This window comes from Agelaius tricolor, unplaced genomic scaffold (assembly GCF_023055355.1).
Source record: "Agelaius tricolor isolate 1412-34295 unplaced genomic scaffold, bAgeTri1.0.p SCAF_38, whole genome shotgun sequence".
Lineage (NCBI taxonomy): Eukaryota > Metazoa > Chordata > Aves > Passeriformes > Icteridae > Agelaius > Agelaius tricolor.
In genome coordinates, this window is record NW_027269298.1 from 3749434 (window position 1) to 3766710 (window position 17277).

The 17277-nt window shown below is 51.5% G+C and overlaps 1 protein-coding gene across 1 annotated transcript in view; it reads left to right on the forward strand.

Moving 5' to 3' along the window:
- Positions 1-6129: 6129 nt before the first annotated feature.
- The window catches only part of NACC2 (NACC family member 2), a 55037-nt gene continuing 43889 nt past the window's right edge, over positions 6130-17277 (forward strand). The window contains exon 1 of the mRNA XM_071453866.1: positions 6130-6404. The gene's annotated coding sequence lies outside the window, so the exon portion shown is untranslated. The remainder of the gene's footprint in view (positions 6405-17277) is intronic.

The following is a 17277-nucleotide window of genomic DNA, read 5'->3' on the forward strand; positions in this document are numbered from 1 at the left end:
GGGGACAGAGCCGCTGCCGGCAGCACCTGCCGGTGACACCGGATCCCAGCAGAGCGGCAGGAGGAGGAGCAGGAGCCAAGGTTACCCGCTCCCACCCCCAGCACTGCAGCAGCGACTCGTGAATCAGGCTCTGACAGCGCTGACTTGCTGCATCAGTCACATCACAGACACTTCAACCCAAAATATTCCTCTACAGAAAGGAAGGGGAAACACAGACCGATTATGCCAGTCTCATTTACATGCTTAGCTCAGAGAAATCAAACGCCTGACTCTGTCTCTGGCAGTTTCTCATCGAGGGTATCATCATCTCCTGCAGGGCACACACGCGGCCACCTCCTCCCCTTTCCACCTGGCCAGAGCTGCTTGCCCTGCAGGGCTGACCCGAGCATCTTGATTGAAAGGCATCTTGCTTGTGTTCCTGAGCACCCACATCAGGAACAGTGAGGGGTGTCAGAGCATCTGCAGGGAGAGCCTGAGCGCCATTTGTTGGCTCAGCAGTCAACTGAGTGGCCAGCTTGAAATGAATTTAAATTACGAACCAAGAAAGACTTTGAAAAAGTGATGGTTGATCGCTTTCTCTGATCAAAAAAGTTATCAGAGAAATGAGCCACTCTCTGAGAGGGTCTGCAGGGAGTTTGGGCTGAGATACATCCTGAGGTGTTGCTCCATGTCCCCAAATCCCCCAGGCTGGCCCCTCCACATTACAGGGGTGTCCAGGGAGCAGCTTTATCTCCTCTGCCAGACCCAAAGGAGAAGCTCCTTCCCAGTTTTCCAAACTCTTTGAAGCAATCCCTGACTCCAGGGCAAAGCTGCAGCAGGAGTGAGTCCCTTGGGAGCTGCCTCAGTGTCCCAGGGCTCTTGGATCCAGCACTGAGGGGATGTCTGCTCCCACAGCCAGTGTCAGATGGCTCATCTGGGGAGCAGAAATCATGGGCAGAGCTCAGACAGAGAGCAGGCAGACAGAGCAAGGCTGGTGGTGTCCTGTGAATTGCGCCAGCTCGCCTGAAATACCATTTCTGAGCTTTAGAGGCAATTAAATATCAGCACCAGACGAGCTTCCATCCACCAGCACGTTGAGTCTTTAAGATGAAAGCAGATACTTTTATGGAAATTTATTTTAATGCTGCTCCTGGGAGCAGAGTCTGCAGGCTGTGTCCAGGGAGGTCAGAGGCTCCCAGGCCGTGAGCACCTGCCACGGGCAGAATTAACACAGGCAGAAAATGCCTCCAGGGCTGGGCTTTCTCTTCTCCCACTTGCACAGGCACCACACCATTATATAATAAATAATTACTAAAACAGGCCAATGATACATGGTTTTCTGTTGTTGTCCTGCTCTCACCTCGGGGGACCCAGCTGGAAACAAGCAGTGCCTTGAGCTTCTGGAGCAATTCCCCAGCAGGATCTGAAGGATTTCTCTATTTACTAACAAGTAAAGCCTTTTTACACACAGCCTTGTGCCAGTTTAGGCAGGACAATGCAGCTGCCTCGGAGACATCTCATTTCTGTTTGTTTTAACTTATTCCTAATCATTTTAATGTAAATCAAATAAGCCTGGCTGGAGTCAAAACAATCCACATCTGCACCGTGTCAGCTGCGTGGCACAGGGCGATGCTCAAGCCTTCTGTAGAGGCTTCATGTAAAGAGCTCAGAGATTTATTCATGGTATTCATTAAAAATAACAACTTTAACTTCACCCCATCCCTGGAAGTGTCCAATGCCAGGTTTGGAGCAGCCTGGGATGGTGGAAGGTGTCACTGCCTTGGATTGGGGTGGTCTTTAGGGTCTCTTCCAAACCATTCTGGGATTCCAGGAACGTCTGTGTCCATCCCATCACCCCAGGGGTGACTCCGTGGTGCTGATGGGGGAAAGCCCTGCCCAGAGCAGTGGGGTGGCACAGGCTGCCAGCAAAGCTTCCCTCTCCTGGCTGACATCAGGAGCTGGGGTGGATGGAGGGCTGGGAGAGCTGGAGCCATCACCCCCCTCTCAGAGCTGGGAAGGAGAAAACCCCACGGGGAAAAAAATGAGAGAGCTGAACAGCCACCAAAGACAACAAACAAAGGCTTTCATGGGTAAGGAATCATCCCCTGGGTGCTGTGGCTTTGGCTGAACAAAGATTTCAGGGGCTTGTCCCAAATTGTGGTGTTAGCACCTCATCCCTCGTCCCATGTGTGGCACTGGAGGCTGTGGGGGATGTTCACTGTCCCAGCTGCAGTGGCAATGGCTCTTGTCACCAGAGACCTCACAGGGTCACAGCCAGGTCCAGAGAGCTCAAACACCATCAAAATGCCAATTCTGAGCCTCCCAGGGGAGCTCTGGGGGCCGACATGGAAACATTGCTGGGCTGGAATGAGACCCCCTGTGACCCAGGAGAGATTTACTGCAGCAGGGTTGGAGCTTTCCCAGTGAAATCCACCCCAGGCAGGCTCCCTGATGGGAGCAGAGAGAAATCCTGCAGCGGGAGGAGATGGAGACACCGCAGCACAGGAGGCAGGGAGCGCCATCAAACCTCTTCATGTCCATTTTCCAGGGGCAAGGGTGCTGCAAGAGCTGCCCTCAGCCCTGATTTGAGCTTTGTGGCTGACAGGGGTGCACCTGGAGGGTCACTGCTCCCAGTGCCAGAGCCTCTGCCCTGCTGGTTGTCCCAAATCCCCTCAGAACCAGCTCTCCCCTCACTCATGGTGCTGTTTGGTTTTAGAGATTGTCCCTATTCCTGCACGAGGGAGCGCCACAAGCAGAACTCCCCACCTGGCAAAGTTCACTGGGCTGCTGTGAACGGCAGAGGAAAAGGCAGATCCCTCTGGCACAGAAATGAGGGGTTCTGACACATTTTGTTTTGCTGTTTGCCACCATTCTGGGTGTGATGCTGATCCCAGGGAACTTGGCTGGGCTGTAACAGAGCCCTGTGTCCTCTCCTCCCTCCATGAGTATCAATTGTGCCCAGGGCTGGCTGAGTGGGCCATGCCAGGGAAGGTTTCTGGAGATCCTCTCCACCTTCCACCAGGCCTTGTAGCTCACGGCCCAGCACAAATATTGGTCACACCTTGGGCTGGGGAGGTAAAAATTATTCTACCTACAAAGCAAACTACAAAAATCCTTCCTAATGTGGCAATTGAAGTCCTCTGAAGCATTGCTGCAGGGTAAGGAGTCTCCTGGCACACTCCTGAATTTTTGCAGGTCTTCCAGCACCTGCTCAGGGTGATCCCACCACCACCAAGTGCTGGGAATCAGTCCAGGGGCATTCCCAGCCCAGCATCTCTGCAGGCAGGAAGATTAGAAAGACCTTTTTGCTTTCCAAAGTTTGCTGGAAAGTCACATCCCTGCACAAAATAAATCAGAGATTGGTGCAGAGATTGATGCTTTGCCATGGGCTGGTCCCCAGCCAGGCTGGCTCTCTCACCCAGACATCCAGAAATCCACCTGGAAATCAAGCTGCAAAGTGTATTTTAGCCACCTGCAGTGGCCTTAGAGCCCAGAATTTGGAGAAGGAACAAAATCCCCAAAGCTTTGCAGTGAACAGCGAAAGTTCAGATGCAGCCAGAAGGGGTTAAAGGGACGTGGGATGCTGCAGGATTGTTTCTTCTGCTTCACTAAACCACTGTTCAGATGGAAAAAAAAAAAAAAAAAAGTTAGCTGTTCTCCTGCAAGAATGTAAATGTTGGGTATTTTATCAAGTGATTTCTTCAGCCCTCAAGCCATTCTTCAATTTGAAATGCTAGATTGAAAAAAACGCAGGCAAGAGAGAGAGAGAGAGAGAAAGAAAATATTTCCGCAGCCCAGGAACACTTTGCAGACATTATGGAAAATGTTGCCTGGTTTGTTTCCTCTACTCACTGAACCAATCTTTCGCATTAAAATCAGCAGAGTAGTAAATAAACATGTTTTCTCTAGCCCCGGAGCCATTCTGAGACATCAAATGGTACTTAAGAAATGTTTCTTTCTCCATCACAGAACGTTTTTAAAATGTCCATGGCTGAAGGGAGGGAGATGCTCCTGTGCTGGAGCATTAAGGGCTCTGCTGTCTCTCCAAGCTGGGGAGGCCCTGGGCGAGTCACAGAGCTCAGATCTCCTCTCCTCTTGGAGCACTGCAGGAGGAACTGGAGTTTTCCAGCTCCCTGTGGATGTCTCTGGGTTTTCTGAGACCCTCAGGGAGGTGCTGGGGGCTCCCAAACCCCAAATCCCTGTGCTGAGCCAGGGCATGGAGCTGCTCAGTGCAGCACTTGGGGCCACAGGAGTGCCCTGAGCCGTGTCCCCATGTCCTGTGTGTCACAGGGATGCTCTGATGTGGCTGAGGTGCTCAGGGAGGGACAGGGGACAGTGCTGTCACCCCACAGGGGTGTTTGTCCCCCAGAGCAGTGCTGTAGCCCCACAAGGTGCTTTGGGGCATCTCCTGGGCCAGGGAAGTTCTTGCAGGAGATATTCCTCAGATTTCACCTCTCCCTGTGCCAGGTGGCTCCAAGCCCTGTCCAGGGGCACTTCCAGGGATCCAGGGGCAGCCACAGCTGCTCTGGGCATCCCCATCCTCCCAGGGAAGGATTTTGTCCCAAAATCCCACCTATCCCTGCCCTCCCTGCAGCCATTCCCCCTTTTCCTGTCGCTCCTTCCTGATGAGCTGATGTGGAGATGCTTCAATGAAAGCTGAGGAAGAGGAGCTGGGCTCTCCCACTGGAAGGGCTCTACGGCTGCTCTGCTCAGAATGCAGTTGGGGACATATTTCTCATGCATCATTTCTAAAAAAAAACCCCGAATTTATCTTGAGCAGAAAAGCAAATGTGTTTGTCCTGACCTGACACTGTTTTTTAAAGTGTCAAGTGCTAATGAAATTCCTCAGCCTTGAGCAGTTCTAGGCATTCAATGCTGATTTTTAAAATATGGGGATATTTTGCTGCAGATTTTGAGGCAGCCTCGAAATGATGAATGTTGGTGAGTGTGAGAGGAGAGAAACTTCCAGATCCAAAGAAGTTCTGACATAATCTCGCATGCAAAGCAGACAGCAAGAGGCTCCTGCTTTAAAGAGGTTTTTTGTTACTCCTTTGAAATTCCTTTAGCAGACATAGGGCCAACGCTGCACACTTTCATCATGCAAATTTGCTGATTTTAATATTTTGGGCTTAGGGAGGCAACAAAGCAAAAGGACTTTTTAAATTCTTTAGGCTGTAGGATGAAATTTGGAATGGAAATGTGCCCACAAGGCTCGAGCAGTCCCACCTCAGATTACTCTGCTTTTTGTGATGCTTGAAAGGCTTTTTCTGCAGGACAAGGGTGTGGAAAAAGGGCAGCCCTGGAGCTGTGGGTCAGCACAGGGCATCTCCCTGTGACATCCAATCTGGGCTGGGATAAACACCAAAACTGGGGATGGAAGCTCATTATATAGTGAAATAATTAAGGTAATAAGTGTAATTATAAATAAATAAATAACAGGAATGAGATTAAATGAAGTGAAAAATAAAAAAGAAAAAGAAATTATCAGGTTAAAAAATAAATGAAAAGGAAATTAGGAAGGAAATAATGAAATTAATTAAAAAGAAAAATAAAATTAAATAACATATAAACAGACAAAATAAATGGAATTAAAAAAAGTGAAAGAGGAAAAGGAAATTAAAAATATAAACAGCAAAAAAGAAATAATATAAAATAGAAGGGCTAAAATGAGAAGAAATATTAAGCGAGAATAAAATAAAAATAAAATAGACTAAAATAAAAATCAAATAAAATAGACAAAAAATAAAATAAAAATAAAGCATAAAATTAAAAAAATAGAATAAAATAGAATAAAATATAAAATGAATAAAAAATTAAAATAAATAAAAAATAAGAAATAAAATAACAATAGAATAGCATAGAATAAAATAATAATAGAATAGAATAAAATAAATAATATTAAAATGGAATAGAATTGAATAAAATAAGAATAGAATAGAATTGAATAAAATAAGAATAGAATAGAATAGAATAGAATAAAATAAAATAAAATAAAATAAAATAAAATAAAATAAAATAAAATAAAATAAAATAAAATAAAAGTAGAACACATGGGGAGCCGAAGGCAGCAGCCCGAGCCCCGCGGTTCCCGCCCCGCTCCGGGCCGTGCCCGCCCCTCCCGGGCCCGGGGCTGGGGGAGCGGGCCCGGGGGGTTCGGGGTGTCCGCGCCGGTCCCGCCCCCCGCGGCTCCTCCCGCGGGTCCCCCCGGGCCGGTGCCGCCCCCCGCCCGCCCCCGCCCCGCGGGCGGCCCTGGCGCGGAGCCGCTGCCGGTGCCGGTCCCGCCGGGCCGGTCTGTGCGGCGGCTGCCGGCGCTGCTGGGCGAGGTCAGGGAAAGTCCATGTGAGGAGCGGCTGGAATCACTTCCTGCCGCCGCCCGGCCCCGCCGCGTCAGGCCCAGGGCAGCCTCGGGGGCCGGCGCCCCGCAGGTGAGCGCAGCCCCGGGACCCCGGCCCGGCCCCGACCCCCGGCCCGGCCCCGGCCCGGCCCCGGCAGCGCCCGGGGCAGCGCCGAGCCCGCATGGCCCCCGGGCCGGGCTGTGCCGGGCTGTGCCGCGCTGGGCTGGGCTGGGGGACGCGCACATCGCGCCCCTCACCCGCGGGTCCCGGGGGTCCCGGCCGGGGGTGCGGGGAGGGCAGGGCAGGGCAGGGGGGACCGGCCGGGCTGTGCCCCCGGTAGCCCCGTGGGAAGCGCGGTTCGGGGGTTCCTGGCGGTCCTGCGGCAATGCGGGGTTGGGCTGTGCGGGAACCCCCTCGGGGGCTGCGGGTTAGGGGTAAATGCAGGCGCAGGCTCGGACTTTGGCTCCCAGGGGAGGGAAACGCTGCGAAACGGCTGAGACTGAAATCCAAAACCCGGCCGAACCCCGAAATTGGGGTTTGGGGATGGACCCCCGAGCCGTGGGCGCTCACGGGGGTCCCCTTGGCCGGGTGGGACGTGCCCCCATCCCAGGGGGACCCCTCTGTCGGGGGGCTGGAGCCGCTCCGGGGTGCGGGGAGCGGGGCCGGGAGTTGGGCTCGGCCGGGAGCGCTCCGTGCCCGCCGCAGCCCTGCTGTAGTTACAGCGCTCAAGGACTTCTCCAAACATCTTCCCTGCCCTAGGAAAAGCCAGCGGTACATCGCGTGCTGCTCCGCCGGCCCGGCCGACGGCGAAGTGCAGGATCACTTCCAGCCAAGTCTCCATTACCCCGCCGGCTCATTAATTTGAATATTCCTTTTTTTTTTTTTTTTTTTCTTTCTTCCCCTCTCTCCCCCCTCCTCCTTTCCGGAGGCATTTGCGAAGCTTGTGGGCAGCTTGATGTGCTCGCTGCCTGCCAAGTGTTTGCCTCTCGCCCTGCGTAATTGAGGGGCTGGCGTGCCGGCTCACCTTCTCCAGCTGAAATATTAAACAGCAGGAGAAGCTGGGATCGGTAAACAAACCGGGATGATTGCTGCTGCTGCTGCTGCTCCGTGGGGACACTGCCTCTGGGGTCCTGGGGAGAGCAGGGCTGCTCCAAACTGCAGCATCCCAGCACGCCTCCCCCCCAAATCTCCTGCCAGATTCACAGCCTGCTCTGAAATTCTGAAAGCTTTTAACTAAAAAGAGCAAAGCTGAGCTGTTCCTTAGCAGCTGACTTGCTGTGGCTTGCCCAGCTGAGGACAGTAAGGCTGTGACCCCAAGGTGAGGATGATGGGGGTGATAATGCTTGGATTTGAAGTAAGTGGCAAGTAGAAAAAAAAATCAGGGGTCTCATCCTGTCCCTCCTGAGAGTAAATGTCCTTCTGTGGCTGTAACTGCTGTGTTTTGAGGATTTTCGTCCTGCAGAGGCCTTTTAATTAAGGCTTCACTGGGTAAAAGCTGTCGTATTGGGACAGAGCAGGGTGGGGATGGATTTCTGAAACTTAAAATTTGTCAAAAAAAAACCCCTCCCAAGGCGGCTGGAATTACAGAGAGCAGAGTAAAGCCAGGCATCAGGGCAGGAGCAGGGGGTCCCACGGGGGCCAGAGATGTGGTCTGTGTGTTGGTTGGGCCGTGGCTGTGCAGGGCAGTGCTCCCAAAACGCTGTCCAGGGCTCCCCAAGCTTTTCCCAGAGCCCCTCTCTGTTCTGAGAGATGGATGCCATTAGCCACGATGCGTGTGCTGATGCTGGATCACTTTGGAAGTGATATTTTTGGAGCCCTCTGGCAATATAAAAGCCTTTTAGCTCCCCCAGCCATGACTGTGCTTTCCTGAGGGAGCCTGCTGGAACTGGAGGCAGATTTTGGCTCCTCTTGGCTGGTGCCAGTGACAGGGCAGCGTCCCTGTGCTCAGGGGGGGCACGGAGCATCCTCACTGCTTGTAAGTCCAGGAAAGAAAATTCCCTTCTCCTTGAACTTGAGCCTGGCTGGAGCATCCAGGTGAGTCCCTCTGGGCTGGGCTTTGGCTCAGATCCCAGCTGGAGGTGTCAGGAGGAGCGAGGCCACTTTGCAGCATTGCTGGCCAGGGGAGAAACACCAACAGAGCTCCTGCCAGAGCCTGATCCACCCGGGGAGATCAGGGCTGGCTTGGGAGGAACCTCCAGACTGTGCTTTCCTGGCTGGGGACACAGCCCAGCTCACCTTGGAATGGAAATATTTATTTCAGGCTGTCTTGTTGGGCAGCCCCTGGTCCCTGGAGGGCTGTGGGGTGGGCAGGGATGGGGTCAGAGGTGGCTCTGCTGGCACTGGGGTGGCAGGGACTGGGGACAAACCCCATGGAACAACCCGGGAAAGAGTGCTGGGACTCGGCTCCTGCTTTGCTCTGTGTTTAAAAATACTCTGACAAAATGGGGTTAGAAGGAGGGTTCAGCCATGGCTTTGAGTTTTTCCAGGTTTTCTGAGCCAGCAGCTTTTCAGGTGGGGAAATAGGGTGGGATGTGCTGGGCCAAAGGGAACTGCTCTGAGACAGCTCCAGGGATGTGAGGAGCAGGGGGGGGGCTGCACTTGAGTGGCTTTTCCCCCCCTCTCTTTTCTAACCCTTGAGTTTGCTTGAATGTAATGAAAGAAATAAAACCCAGGCATGCAGCTGGAGGAAATTAAAGGGAATTGTGAGTTCCCTGCCATACCTAATGGCCAGAGCGAGCATCGAGCATCGGATCTTGCTGCAATTAGGCTTCAAATCGAGCTGAGCCTGGGCTTGGCATCCAAAGAGCAGCTTCCCAGCCCATTTCTTCCTCATCCAGGGAAGTGGCAGCACATCCCATGGCCCTCAGCACCCACTGGGATGGGCACACCTACAGGAGGGAGTGTGGGGTTTTTTTATTTTATTAAATCAAGCCTGTAGAGCAATTGAGAAATAGGTGAAGCGTGCTTAAAAGAGGGTGAGGCTGTTGGTTTTCTCTACCTGACTTTATTTGCGGAGTGACAGGAATTTTGACAGGCTTTGTGTCTTTTTTAGCAAATCAAGTGTCATGCCAGGTTTGCCTGTGGATGAGATCATTTGCAAAATATGTTTCCCAGCTTGCTTCAGGCATAATTCATTGTGTCAACTGCAATTGCTCATTTGCTAGGAACTGTGATTCATTAGTGGTTTATTTTTTGTTGGGGTTTTTGGTTTTTTTTTTTTAAGTTCAACTTGTTTTTGAGCAAATGTTTGGAGGCAGAACAGGCATCTAAAAAAAAAAAAAAAGATTAAATCTTAACATTCGTTGTAGCCACAAATTCTGCTGTGAAGGGAAAACTTGCTAAAATGCTGTGTTCCCGGGGAGGGAGAGGCAATCCCAGGCGAGCTCCCTGGGCAGGATTGCGCTCGGCTTTGTCATGTGGTTACTTCTAAATGGGGACGGAGGTAATAAAAATCAGACTGCTGGGACAGAGGATGGAGGCAGAGTGTGGAGCTTCCTCCTGCTCCCTGCTGGGGGTTCAGCCCTGGGCAGGATCCCAGGGATCCAGGCTGGGCTGGACAGGAGGGATGGGGGATGCTGGTGCTGTTGGGATGATGGTGATGTGAGCAGTTCTTTGGTGGCTGTGCCCAAGACCCCCTGAAAGCTCCTGGCTGAATGGATAAAATGAAGATAAATAGCCCTTGGCACAGGTTTTGTGCTCTGTGTGTTCCCGGGGCTGCTTGCAGCCGGCGCAGTTTGGCCTCAGGCTTTTCAGAGGTCCTCACGTCAGACTTTTCACAGAATTTTGCATGTCAAGTACATTTTTTGGTGTTGCATTTCCTATGAAGACAAGTATTTCAGTGAGTTTTTTTTCCCCTAGGTGGGTGGATGGGGGGTAGGGCCAGGAATTGCAGCCACAAACTACCCAGCACTAACAGCCTATGTGGGCTGAATAAATTGATACACTTTTCACCAAAAGATTAAATTTATTTTTTTTTCCATAAAACATCTAAGTGATTATGAAATGTACATTTAAGCATAAGTAACTTGACAGCTTGTTTTTTTTTTTTTTTTTTTATCCCCCGTGCAACAATTCTCTATAAAACACTCTTAAAATATCTTAGGGTTTTTTGTTTTGTTTGTTTTTTTTTTTCCTTGAGTATTTGCGCATTCTCTCTGGTTTTTAACTGATAAAAGACTTTTTACAAGCCAGAAAAAAATTTGGGAAAGGGGGAGAGAGAGCACAGGAACGTGGGGAGTCTGCTGACTTGTGGCGCGCCGGCGCCGTGCCCAGGCCCTGCCAGTTTGCTGCGGAGCCCAGTGCCAGGAGCCAAGGGCAGCAGAGCGTGAGCACGGGGAGGTGGCTCCATCACAGTGACCATATATAGTCACTGGGACGAGATTAAACCCTTCACCTCCTCCCCGGTGTCATCCCCAGGGCTGTGCAGCCACGAGCAGGATCTGTGCATCCTTCATTAGGAAATCCCTCTCGTCCCTCTGGGCAGCGATCAGGGCTCCTCTGCATGATCAGGGCTCCTCTGGATGGATGGGCAGGGGGACAGCAGCCAGGTGTTTTTGGGCTGTCTGGGGGCTGGATTTCAGCAGCACAGCCTGTGCAGGGAGCTGGGGCTCAGTGGGGCTGAGGCGGAGGGGCAGGAGGGTCCTGCCAGCGCTGGCTCTGCTCCACGCAGCATTCCTGCCGTGGTACCCACTGGGAAGCATATGGCAGCCTGGGATATATATATACATTTTGTGTGGGGGGACATGTTTTACATGCCAGTTCTCCCTGTCATAGGACAAACATTTACACTTGGATTATAGGAAGCATTAGGGAAACAGGAGAGAACATCAGTGCTTGCAGGGAGAGGCTGGGCAGTGGTGGCAGGGCAAAGGGGTGATGATGATGTTTTGGCCCTCCTGAGCTTTGTGGGGTTATGCTGCACAGAGGTGAAATGTGAGACATCAATAAAGGGTTGGTGTCTCATGGTGTGCCGTGCAGAAGGCAATGGCCTGGTGCCCAAAGGAGATGGGGAGTGAGGGTTTATCCATTTGAAGGTGGATAAAAGGATTTGATTTCCAAGGGAAGAGGCAGATGGGGCTTGCTGGGAGGATTCCAGTGGGATGCATGAGCCTGGCTGCCCTGTGGGATTACAGACCCCTCCATGGCTGAGATCCTGTGGGATGAAGTCCCCACAAGCAGCAGTAACCTCTCTCCATAGGTGCCCCTTCACTGGAAACCTCCCTCAGCACCTCACCAGCTGCAGAAACCTTAAAACGTTTAAACCTGAGTAGGATAATGGTTATTCTGTTGTGGCTGGAATCACATCCTCATTTTGGTTATTCTGTTGTGGCTGGAATCACATCCTCATGGCAAACCTGGGGATTATGATTTCCTAATGGGCATAAGGAGGCTTTGAATCCCTCAGACTGGATTTTCTCTCTTCTAAGAAGTTCTGATGGACTGGGAAGGAAAGCTGTGGTTTTTGCATCTCCCCTGCAGCTTGGCCTCAGGGCAGGTGACAGAACCATATCTCTCACTCATTTCTACAAACCAAAGTTGTTTAAAACTTCATCTGTCTGCTCCCCAATTATCTGCTCCTTCTGTGCCTCCGTTTATCCGTGCTAACATCATCAATACATGCCCATGCTTAATGAAACATTATTGCTTAGGTTTAATTGTCTTCTAATTAAGTAAAATAAAATTTTGCACGGCGGTTGCAGCAGCATCTTTCCTGTCTGGGAATTCTGCTGTGCTTGAGGTGCCAGAGCCCAGGGAGTGGTGACAGCCACAGCAGTGCCATTCCATGGAGAAGGGGATGGACAGCAGCAGCCTCCTCCCCTGAACCTGCTGCTCCTCTCTGTCACCCTGCTTAAATCTGATTAATTGACAGCTTTTTTTTTTTTTTTTTTTATAAACTGTGTTTGGTAGAGCTTCTGGGGTTGTTGCTTTATGGGTTTTTTTCCATACAACTTCTAAGTACATTTAAGCATAAGTAGCTTGACAGGTTGGGGTTTTTTTCCCTCTGAAAGACACAACATGAGGTTGTGCTGAGTACCTGGGGAAAGGTGCCCCTGTTCAAAGTCAAGGCATGCAAGTGTAGGGCTGAATTTTTGACTCTTGTCTGAGCACAGTTTCTACTCTTAATGCATCATTAACATGGTTTTCTGCATTTCATTCAGTTCCCATTACAGCACTCAGTTCCGTCTGTTAATTTTGGTATGTTGATATTTTTGTTGTCAGCAGTTTTTTTTTTCTTTTTCTTTTTTGAAGCATATAAAAACCATTAGTGTGAAAGAAGATTTAAAAGATACATTACAATTAAAATGTTAATGAAATCGGCATCATACAACTTTTGAAACCATTTAGGCATTAATCTTTCTTGGTCTCATGTCCATTAACTCGGGCGATTCTTATTCCACACTGACCCCTGCTGAGAGAGTCGTGCTATAATTGGATTTTAAGAACTGGGGGGAAGAAAAGCAGGGAGAGAGAGAAGCCTTGGAGGAAAGGGGAAGTTGGGAAGGTTTCTTTGGCTTTCTGCATGGTGTCGGTGGAAATGAAGCCAACCAAACCCAGCCCTGCTGCTCCATCACTCCCCAGTGCTGTGTTCCCCCCAGGTCGTGCCTGGGAATGTGGGAATGCCGGGGTCAGGGGCTGGGGCAGAGCCCTGGGAAGCTCCAGAAGCTCCAGAAGCTCCAGGCTGGGCTCCTGCTGGGCTCTGGCTGTCACGGTGACCTTGGGCAGGACACGAGCACCAGACTCTGCTTTGGTTGATCCCAGTGTAACGTGAGCAGGGCCAGGGCAGGATGGTGAGAGGCCTTTTTAAGGCCCTGGGAGGAAGGGAATGGGAGAGCAGCAAGGAATCGTTTGTCATTATTGCTTCAGCTTTCCCCAGTTCCTCCAAAATAGTGTTTCTGCATTTTATCTGTTTGAATTTGGTTTGGTTTTTTTGTTTTTTTTTTTAGAGGCTCTTTTTCAGCTTACACAATATTTGAATTGGGACCAGCCCCCCTCCCCAGGCGAAAGAGGAGGATTGACTAATTCACAGGCTGGACAGTGAATCCAACATCAGGACTTCTTGACTCACCACACAGCTCCCAGGATCTGTGCCATGGCTGCATCAGGGCCATGGGCTGTGCTCAGCCCCTCCAAGGCTCCAGAACACTCTGTGCTGGTCAATCCCAGCCTTACACACTCCTGGACACCTTCTCCAGAGCCCAAGAGCTTTACACCTCCTGTGGGACCTTGGATCTTTAGGGAAGAACATTGTCCTTGCCAGCATGGGGAAGGGTTGGGGGTTTTTGGGAGGGTGGGTGTGCTGCTGTCCAGGCAGTGATGCACCTCAGGACCTCAGGCTGAGCTGCAGCTCAAGGGATGAGCACATCCCGCCCAGGGAGGAGTGGAGTACCAGCCCAGCTTGTGTTTATGCTGCAAGCATGAATTTTTATTTAGAGATTTTTTTTTTTTTTTTTTTTTTTGAAGCAAAAAGCTGCACAGATCCATGCGAGTCGCAGAGCTGCTGCCTCCCAGCAGGAGAACTCTGGGCTGGGGAGAGGAGGAGAACTCTGGGCTGGGGAGAGCAGAGCAGGAGAACTCTGGGCTGGGGAGAGGAGGAGAATTCTGGGCTGGGGAGAGCAGAGAAGAACCCTGGGCTGGGGAGAGCAGAGCAGAACTCTGGGCTGGAAAGAACAGAGCAGAACCCTGGGCTGGGGAGGGCAGAGCAGAACTCTGGGCTGGAAAGAACAGAGCAGAACCCTGGGCTGGCAGTGGCCTGGGGCTGGTTCATGCCGTGGGCAGTGAGCCGTGCAGCACAGAGCGTGCTGCTGGCACCTCATCACAGGGACCAGCACTGGGCACCCCGGCTGGGGAAGGGCTTCTTGGAGCTCTGCAGTGCCTCTGCACACACAGCACAGCCTGGGTTTTAATTGTTTTGCTCCCTTTTTATGTGGGTAGGAAAAAATATAATAATTTATAGCGGTGTTGTTTTGCTGTCGAGGCATCGCGTGAATTTATAACCTGAGAGAATTGGGGATGGGGATCCAAAACTGTCAAATAATGGCAGGGCTGGGGGAGGCCTTGCCAGAGTGGGAGCCATCCTTGTCCCAGCTCAGCTGGTCAGATGAACTGGGGGTGTATTCTGCACCAGGGGTACCCCAAGGGGTGGTTTGTGCCTTTGGGTGAAACCAGCAGCATTTGTGCCAGTCAAGCTAAATGACTTGCCCTTAGGGGAAGGGAAAGTTCCAGGCTCAGGAAAAGGGAGCAAGGAAAAGCAGCCCTGAACATTCCCAGTGCATTTTCTGGCCCAGCACACAGGTGGGATTTCTAGCAGGGTGAATTTCTGTGCTGCAGGCTGAGTGAGAAGCACACCAGAATCAATATCTCAGTAGTCCAATAAAACCTGTGGGATTTTCATTTCAGCTCATTTCAAGTGATCTAATAACTGGCCTTTCAGATGACTGCTGGGTGTTTGGTTTCTTTGTGCAACTGTAAAAATGTAGATGGAGCCCAGGGTCCTTGCAGGGCTTTGGCTGGGCTCTGGGAGCCTCCATCCCAAGGTTTGCTCTGGGGTCAGGCAGTGAGGGCTGGGCGTTTGGCTCTGGGTGGTTTTCAGATGCTCTGGGTGGTTTTCAGATGCACTGGTGGATTCTAATTCCAGCTTGCAGCACTGATTTAGTGTCCACCCCACCTCTGCAGTCCCTTGGGAGCCAGTGGGAGCTTCAGCAGAGCAGCTGGAGGTACCTGAGCCACGGGGTACCTTCATGAATATTTTTGCAATCAAGTTTAGGAAGTTTCCTCATTTACCTTCCCTTTAAGGTCCCAAGCTGGCTGTTGCTTTGTTCATGAGTGCCTTAGGAGAGGTGTATCCTGCAGTAGTTGCTGACTAATCTGCATTTGGCAGGAGAAATGATGCAGGAGGGAGGACTTAACTCTTTGCAGGGGGACAGGAGGGCAGCACAACTTGGAGTGGGTGGAGAAACCAGGAGAAGCTGCAGCCTGTGTGTGCCTGGTCCAGGCTGTCACCCCAGCACAGCTTGGCAGAGCACTGAGCTGAATTTTTTTGCTTGACCATCCTGGAAACCCAGAGAAGCACAGTGGCACACTGGTGATGTCCACAGTGCAAAGTGTTGCGAGCGATTTTAAACAAAAATATTCCAGTGGCTTTTACCACTCTTCTGTGAGGTTCTATAGAATGACAGTCATGATTTCTTGCTTCTCTTTCACACCTCCCAAGTGGTTTTTGCCCCAAGAATCCTGGAAGTTCAATTGCAGTGTATTTATGAAGCATCACAGGTGATGCCGGGTGCTCCTGCAGCCTCCCCTGGCTGTGCCTGAGGGATTGGTGCTGTTTGGCTGCTTTGCTGTCCCCTCCCCGCCCTGCAGCCTGCTCCTGACCTCCTCTGGGTGCCTCAGGAATGCTGTGTGAGACCCAGGGTGCAGCATTAGCAATGGAAATATTTGGTGCAGGCGGTTCCCACACCCTGTGCCCGCCCCAGTGCACGTGTACCAGGAGCTCTGGTGTTTTGCTGGGAGGAGTTCTCCCTCCTGCTGTCCAGGTGATGGCTGTCCAGGTGACAGCAGGTGGGTTGGGAGCTTAGGAGTTGTGTCTGGTGGTAGCACCCACCTCTATGGATGGATATGTCAGTCTGGGAGGAAAAGGGAGAGATTTGCTGGCAGCTTTTGGAGAAAAACCCAACCAACCTCCCAATGCTTGCAAACCCATCTGAGGGAGCCTGGCGTGAGGTGTAGCCAGGAGCTGCTTGGAGCTTGAAAAGGTATGAAAAGGGGAGATGGATGGGGTGAAGGATTGTTCTCATGTCCATGTGGTTGGACAAACTCTCCAAGTTACCCAAAGTTCTTGAGGGGAGGAATGGTCTCATGGCTCTGGGATGGTTTCATAGCCAGGGCAGTGCTTGAGCTGCCTCAGCCAGCCCAGACTGACATCCCAGAGGTTTTTTTCCTCCTTGCCTTGGCTGCTCAGATCTGGTATTTGAATTTTAGTCTTGGTTTTGTAGGTGGGACAAGAACCACCCACCGCAGAGGCTGAATGATGCCCTGTTGTGTGTGTGACGGGCGTGGGTGGCACTGACTGTGCGTGCTGCCCACTGTGCTCCTGAGGCTGCCATGGGCACAGTGGCTCTCTGGGACACTCTCTGCTGCTGGCACTGCCCTTGGGAGCACTGCCCACCCCAGACCTGAGCTGCATCATTTGTATGTTCGGTCCCAAAGTCCTCATCCCACTCCTGATTCCACCTCCTCCTGTCTCAGGAGCCTCCCTCTGTTCCTGGCAGTTCAGGGAAGCTTGGCTCAGGTTTTAACCACTTGCCTGTGGCTGTTAAGCCTCAGTGACGTATTAAGTATTTAATATCCAAGTGCATTAGCTGCCCACCCACATCCCCCTTTGGAGGGAAATCACCCACATCCAGCAGGATGCTGCCCAGCAGAGTTGTACAAATGGCTTCCTCCAGCACCTCTGCTTTGATGTCTGGTTCCTGGCCTGGTTAGCCATGAGTGATGGGGTGAGCAGAGATCTCCTGGCTGCTCCAGCACCCCATCCCTCGCAGGGATTTTGGGGAGACCCCTCCCTGCTGGAAGGGACCCCTGTGGGGTGTCACAGTCTGAATGGCAGCTGGGCCAAAGCAGGAGGTACCCACCTGGCAGCAGGCAGGGCATGCCCTGGTACTGCCACCTCTGCTGGTGGCACTGTGAGAGGGGACAATCCACCTGAGCAGCCACATCTGATGGTGTTACAGCTTCATTTCTGGGCCCTTGCTTAACCCCTGCAGCACATCAGAGGCTCTTGTGAAATGTAATGTGCTGGAGCAGCAGCACAGGAAAAAGCTCTGCCTTCTGTGAAGCCAGACTGTTGCAGTGTAATTTGTTTTGTAAGATTTTGAAAGGCAGTGTTGCAATCTGTAACAGTAGAATAGTGGGAAGATGGTCAGGTGGTTCTTGGGACTTCAACAGACAGATTTCATGTCTGTGT